Raw genomic sequence first — 7,796 nt, forward strand, 5'->3', positions numbered from 1 at the left:
GACGAGCAGCGCCACTAATTCTGCAGCCTGTGCTGAAAAGTGAGACGGTAGTCGTACACTTATTACTTTGAATTCCCCATTAGACCTGTGTTTTACCACAGCAGCACTTGAATATCTTTGTACATCCGTTTGATCGATCTTCGATGCACCATCAATAAAGAGAATGTCCCCAGCTGCTCGAGCATTTTCCTTCACCCTTAGGATTTCATCATAAAATTCCTCATAATTCGAGCAATCATGTGCCTGCTCATCCTCTGCCAGTGTTTCAGCTACAAACGTGTCAGGGTTCACCGGCTTACATCTAACTATTTTAATCGCTGGTTTTGATATAACTACCTCATAGGCAGAATCCCTTTGAGATTTCAGCATACCTTTAGGTTTCTCCAAAACAGTAAATAACGCATGTTCAACAAATAACGTCACCAATCGCCCCATTACTATGCTGGCATAATCCCAGAAATTGTTGCATTTGCTTTATCGTGTGAGGATTTGATGTCTTCAAAATCACCTCAGGCCTTTCTGGTGTAACTTTCTTTCCTTCATGCGAGATTAACTGACCTGTATACAACACTTCTTCCTGACAATACTGCAATTTCTCTTTTTCCACTTTATATCCTTTCTCTGCTAGAATAATCATTAGCTGAACTGAGTCACATCTGCACTCTTCTTCTGATGTGCTGCAGACTAAAATATCATCTACGTATTGCAGCACGACACTTGGCAAATCAATATTGCTTACGTCCATCTGCAGTACTCCATTGAAAATCGATGGAGACTCACAGTAGCCCTGAGGTAATCTTGTGCTTTTTAACTTAGTCTGATGGAACGTAAAGGACGCCAGATATTGAGAATCTTTATGCAACGGGATTGAGAAAAATGCATTTTTCAAGTCAATCACAGTGAAATATCGTGCCTCCACAGGGATACTACATAGTATCGTCGCCGGAGTAGGAACTAGAGGAAACTCTGCCTCTATAATCTGATTAATCGGGTGCATGTCTTGCACTAAACACCACAACACCCCCTTCGATTTCTTGACTGGATACACTGCAAGGTGACTCTCATGTCACTTAGATACCCTGATCCATCATGGCGGATATCGTCTTAAAATACCTTCATCTGCCTCTTGAGATATGGGCTACTGCCTTGCTCGAGGTAAGATTGCTACTTACTTCAATTTAATCTTGACTTCTCCAACCCCCTTCAATAGGCGTATGTCATAGGGGCCTGTATTCCATAAAGAAACTGCCACTTTCGCCATATCTTCACCACACAAATGTGGGAAGCCGTCATACTATCATCATTTTCTGTAAAACCTTGCGTCTTTCTGTCCTGATCCAATATGTAATACTCATTTAAATACTACTTCGTCATCTGACGGGTAGTCTCTAAACAGATCCTCGTCGGTGATGTCAATCAATCTGTAACCCTCCCCAATAGCAATCACTGTACTCCATGAACTGTCGTTATCATCAACTCCTGTAAGCATGGGTAACTCTCCTCGCACTATAGCTGCTTCTAATTGTAAGGGAAAGACTTGTCACCACTCTTCATCCATAGGTATCTGCCACCTGAACAAAAATTCATAAGGTATTCTCACAGTTTTGCCCACTAAACCAGCTTAACAAAATGTGTACCCCATAGTGAAAGACTTCTGGTTCTAATGGTACTCCTCTTATGGCTATTTGTCCTGTAAATGCCATGATAAATTCGCTCATGTTTAAATAATGTATTTCTGGAGTTGAACACACTGTTTATCAGTGAACAAAATCGTCATGTTTAGTTTCATCATTAAATCTCAGCCCAGTATATTAACTGGTGTCTGTCTTGAATACAACAATTGGACCGACATATCAAATTCTCCTATAGAGACTGGCAATTTCTCAGTAAAAAGAATTCTACTTGTAGATCCTGAGAAACCTTGAGCATTCATGGCATTCCTGATGATAAAAATGTTCCCACCCGTATACATGAGCGTTTTGCACCTGTGTCTACCAAAAAAGAAAAAGATGTGCCTCCTATAGTGATGCCAACCCTCGGTTCCTCCAGAGGATTGGGAGTCACAGAAAGTACTGAACACAACAGTCACCCAGTGAGCTGTCCTATTGTGGAAAATAGTTATTCCCGTGCCTGTGAAAGGATTCCCACCCTCGATAGTGACACCCCTTATCCTAGGAGTCAGTAACTGTCCTGTGTTTGCGCTCTGCTGTATCTTCATGGGTGCGTGCTGTGACTGTCCTTGTGGCGGATTCAATGGTGCTTGCTGTGGTTGCAAAGCCTGTTGCATTCTCTGCGCTTGTGCTTGATGCACTGTCTGATCTTGGGCACACCCATCCCTACTTTGTGAGCTATATGCAGGCGGATAAGTGGTCCCCCTTCTTGAGAACTGCCCATTCTGCACATACCCTTGGCTCCCACATGTTCACGCGATATTCCCTGTCATTCCACATGTCCAGCATACAGGAGGAAGCCTTCTGACCTGTCCTCCCTGCATGCCATGTTTATCATTCTGCATAGGCTGAAAACCACCCTGGTTATTCTGAAAGTGTCTGTGATTATTCTGGAAGCCCCTCCTGCAGAAGACTCCACTACCTCTTGGTATGAATCCATTATTTCCCTGATCAAACTGCCGTTGGTTATTCACCTGTGGCATGCCTGCTGCTTGCTGTGATCCTGGCCCTTCTCCACAAGTTAACATGGCCCCTTCTATAGCATATTTTGACAATTTCTTGTGCACTAACTTAGCTTCCTCAGTCTTCCTAGCATCATCTTTCTTTCGATTTTTCTCCTGCAACAGTCGGCAATGATGTGCAATGGTCACCTGTATTTCTGGCCACGGTTTTGCCTCCATACCCACCAACTTCTTAAGCTGTCTCTGTACCTGGTCTGGCAGACCCTGACATAATATATGATAGAATACAGGTATAGATTTTCCCCACGGCTCCCTTGTTTCCAAAGACCACTCCTCTTGAAAATGCTGAATATAAGCAAGAGGATCCTCCCCTTCCTACATCTTACATGCCATTATAGCTCCCATATCTGACGTATCAGGATACTGTACTCATAGCACTTTTCAGACTGCCGCTCTACAGTTATTAAACGGTGCCTCATCGTGCGCTGTGTTCTGTGGAGTGACACCTGCGTATCCTACTCTCGATCAAATGTCATCAGCCCTCTCCCCAATTATAGCAGCTAGAAGACTTTTAATGTCTCCTCTGGCTAACATTTTTCCTTCTGTCATTTTCTCTAATTCATGTGTCCATTTCCCAGCACCGGAAGTTAACCTGGGGAGTTTACATCTCAAATTATCCTTATCCATCTGTGGTTAGGGTATTTACTGTGGTCTGGCCCTTCCTTTTTCTAACAAAGGACACTGTGAAACCCCAAAATCGCATTCATCTCCCATCGTCTGCCTGTCCACAGCAGTGAGAATGGTTCAGCATCACCTTCTTCCTGGTAGTGACCTTAGGCAGCTCACATAGGGTGGCGAGTCCCGCCTCACATTATGGAAATCACCTTTTAGGTTGACCTGGCTGCCCCAGGGGCTCTGGCGTCCTCGATTTAGGTAGGCCAGATCCTACCATCTCACTTCCCTGTATGTCAGAGAACACCCCTCAGGATCACATGCACTAGCTCCCTCCTCCCCACAGAAGGTTTCTCTTTCTTCGTCTGACATATCTTGTCCCCAACCAGTGTGGCTGGCCTCTTTCTCATCTCTATTTAACCTTAGTTTGTCAAAAGACAAAGCTCTATGCTCGAGGCTAAACAGACCTTTTTCTTTGCCTTGCAACTGAGTTACCTCAAATCAATCGTCTTTCTCTTTATTTTTTGATTCATTTTTTGTCCTCATCTCCTGATAAGCCTTTTTGATCCTATTTCCAATGGCCCCTATATCAAAATTATCTTCTAAATCTACTCTAGAAGGTCCTGCCATTGGTTCTTGTGTTGGGAAGAACTCCTCTGTCCTCCAATGCCACTACTGGATTAGGTTCCATTAACTCTTTCTCTGTGTGATCAATGTCGCATGCCCTTTGCCTTCTCTTGTGTTCCATTTCTTCGTCAAACTCTCTACATTTCTTTGTCTTTTCACCTCTCGTCTCTCGTTAGCCCTACGCACTTCTTCTCTGCGTTTTTGCATTCTTTTATCTCTTAATTTCTGTTCTTCCTCTTCTTCTCTTATCTTTTCTAGCCTGTCTTGTTCTTTGATTGCTTTTTGCCTGTTGTCATACTTTTTTTGCTCCTCTGCTCTCTCCTGTTTTTTCAACTGTTCATCTTGATACAGCTGTTCCTGTCTTGGTCTATTCTTTCTTTTGGCCTCGTCTTCTTTCAATCATTTCTCTCGTTCTGTCTTTTTTGTCTTGTTCGTCCTGATCTACCTTTTGCCTCACTTCCTCTATGCTCTTTCCAGCAAGTTTGAGCAATATCTGCCCTCCCATCGATTCATTCTGTATTAGCGCCACCTTGTCAGCTTTATCTTTCTCTCCTTTCCATCTCTTTATCTCCATCCCTATATCTAGGGACGTGCTTGGTCGCTCACTTCTCTCCTTGTCCCGTGGGACTTTAGAGATCACATCCCTTTCTGGAGTTTTTTCTGGACTCTCCTCACTGCTTCATGCAGTCGGCTCATATTTCAGATAACTGTATCCCATCTCTGCCTTAAGCTCTCTCAAAGGATACACTCTGTCATCTTTCATACTTTCACTGTTTACTTCAGGCGGGGTACGGGGAGCAGAAGGCTCAACACCCCCCTCTTTACATTGGTTAAGCATCCATTCTTCAGGAGGCGGGTCTTCCCGTTCCTCCTGGTACATCTTCCACATCTCTAGGCTAGCTAACCTCTTTTCTAGCTTCATTCCCGTGTACGCTGCGTGCAAATATGGCGTCATGTGTTGCAAAACTGCTTTGTACAGTGATCCCCCTTGGGACCATAGCATGAACATTTTATCTGCCGTGCCCTTAACTCATTCAGCACTATACTGTTTAAGCTTGGGTGCATGTTTTGGCAGCTGTCTGCACAAATGTATAATCGGAGTAACATCCTCCATCATGACTAGTCACAATTGACTGTCAATATTTACCGTTATTTTATACAACTAAATACTTTTCAGGAAAATAATACAATATGAGAATGCGCCAATGGTTGCAGCTCCAAACCTCTACGTTTCACTTTACTTCAATTTACCTATTTAATGAACATTAGTAGTCAGCTAAATAAATAATTACATTTCAAATCTCAGTGTTACCAACACAGTTTATTTCTTCCTTGTTTCTTCAGTGTTTCACTTCTTTACCACATACATATTATACAATATACAGACAGACAAACTGCAGACAGACCGGCCGACATATATCTCAGTCAACGCTCCTCATGACTTACTCTCGGCCCTAATAATGACTTTGTTTGGAGTATGATTTGTCCTCTTTAACGATCCTTGATCGTTCGTAGCCTATGTACGTCCACTTGGACTCTAGAACAATTCCTTCTAAACGTCCTTGACGTAGGATTCCGGGCTGATCATATAAATCGCTCCTCGTCTATATACCTTAAACTATGACACTCTTTGTTGTTAAACTAAACATACACCAACCAACCCTCCGTTATTCTTTGCCTGTTATCCCATTATCACTTTTCCCCCACTCAGAACCCATTCATTATTTGCCCTCTTCGTCTACTCACCATTCACGTTTTTGACTTCTGACACTCAGGATCGTCTGCCTCCTTCTCAACCAGCCGCTTCAGCCTTCGGTCCGCTCAGATGGGCAGATGGGGAGCAGGTGTAAGTGGACCTAGGTCATCTGGCCTAAGCCCAGCCCACCTGGTGCCTTCCTGCCTGCCGCTCTTTTTCACCACTTAGCAAGCCCCACCCACCTGGTGCCTTCCTGCTTGCTGCTCTTTTTCCTTACTTAAGGAGCCCTGCAGCCTCTTTTCCTTTGCAGATGGGGAGCAGGTGCAAGTGGATCTAGGTCACCTGGCCTAAGCCCCGCCCACTTGGTGCCTTTCTGCTTGCCGCTCTTTTGCACCACTTAGCAAGCCCCGCCCACCTGGTGCCTTCCTGCTTGCCGCTCTTTTTCCTTACTGAAGGAGCCGTCCAGCCTCTTTTCCTTTGCAGATGGGGAGCAGGTGCAAGTGGATCTAGGTCACCTGGCCTAAGCCCCGCCCACCTGGTGCCTTCCTGCCTGCCGCTCTTTTTCACCACTTAACAAGCCCCGCCCACCTGGTGCCTTCCTACTTGTTGCTCTTTTTCACCACTTAGCAAGCTCCGCCCACCTGGTGCCTTCCTGCTTGCCGCTCTTTTTCCTTACTTAAGGATCCCTCCAGCCTCTTTTCCTTTGCAGATGGGGAGCAGGTGCAAGTGGATCTAGGTCACCTGACCTAAGCCCCGCCCACCTGGTGCCTTCCTGCCTGCCGCTCTTTTTCACCACTTAGCAAGCCTCACCCACCTGGTGCATTCCTGCTTGCCGGTCCTTTTCACCACTTAGCAAGCCCCGTCCACCTGGTGCCTTCCTGCTTGCCGCTCTTTTTCACCACTTAGCAAGCCCCGCCCACCTGGTGGCTTCCTGCTTGCCGCTCTTTTTCACCACTTAGCAAGCCCAGCTGACTGGTAACTCTCTGTTCACTCCTCCTGTCCCTTCTCCCTTTTCCAATTTCCTCCCCTTACATTCTTTATGCACTTACTCTATCAGAATTGTCCCTGGACCTAGTATGATAGCAACTTCATCTGTCTCCTCCCCTTACTAGTTTTTTCCTCCCCACGCCCCCTCCAGCACTATCTGAAATGTCGTCAGGCCTAGTATGATAGTCGCTTGTTTTGTTCCTCCCCTACCTTTCTGCACCCCTCTCCCTCGCCTCTTGTTTTTCCCCGGCTCTACCAGAAATGTCGTCAGGCCTAGTACGGTAGTCGCCTGTCTGTTTCCATTTCCTTCCCACTCTCCCCCTCCCTTCCTTATCTATGTCTTAGCTCTTGCACTATCTGAAATGTCGTCAGGCTGAGTACAATAGTTAATTTCACATCCTTACTGTTCATGGCCTGTAAGAATGTCATTGTATTATCCCTTGTTCCCTCCCTTGCCTTGAAGAGCTTTGAAACACTTTGTGTATAGGCGCTATATAAATAAACTATCATATCAGCTGCCTGTCGAAACTGGGAAGGGATTCTGTGAAAGAGGTGCCCGTCCCACCTATCTCTTTATTGACTTGCACGTTTTTAATAATGGCAGCTATCTACAGGGAGCTTAACGTTCCTCCAGCTAAATGGTGGAGGACATTATATATTTCCGAGACCCTCAAAGCCTACTTGGTCGATGGATGTGAACCATCCTCTGCTACCACGTGAGCCCATGTATCCAACACTCTAGGCCCTGTAAGGCGAGGCAGCAATACTTTGAGATAGAGGGAGATGCAGAATATACTCAAACATCAATAATCGAACTAACTCAGGAAGTTGGTAAAGTAAGTCTGTTCTAATAACAATTGTCTAAAACGGGGAGTACAACGAACATCCGCTCGATCTTCTCACTCAGCGAGTTTCATTAAAAAAGCATGTTATATAGCAAAAACTTGTCATCATTGACGTCAATCTACGTGTCAAACTACAAAAACCTACTTGGGAAAGTGATTGGCTTAAAGGGAACATCTAGGTCTACGTTCCATACTTGTCTGGGAAAGTGATTGGGTCAACATCATCAGGTGGGGCAACTAAGTCCTCCTCTATTTACAGTCACTACGAACGCCATCAAATACACAACGTCCCATTGGTTATACAAATTATAGGGCTCTTTATTACGTGTCCCTCTAT

This window comes from Ambystoma mexicanum, chromosome 13 (assembly GCF_040938575.1).
Source record: "Ambystoma mexicanum isolate Mex_15411 chromosome 13, UKY_AmexF1_1, whole genome shotgun sequence".
Taxonomy (NCBI): Eukaryota; Metazoa; Chordata; class Amphibia; order Caudata; family Ambystomatidae; genus Ambystoma; species Ambystoma mexicanum.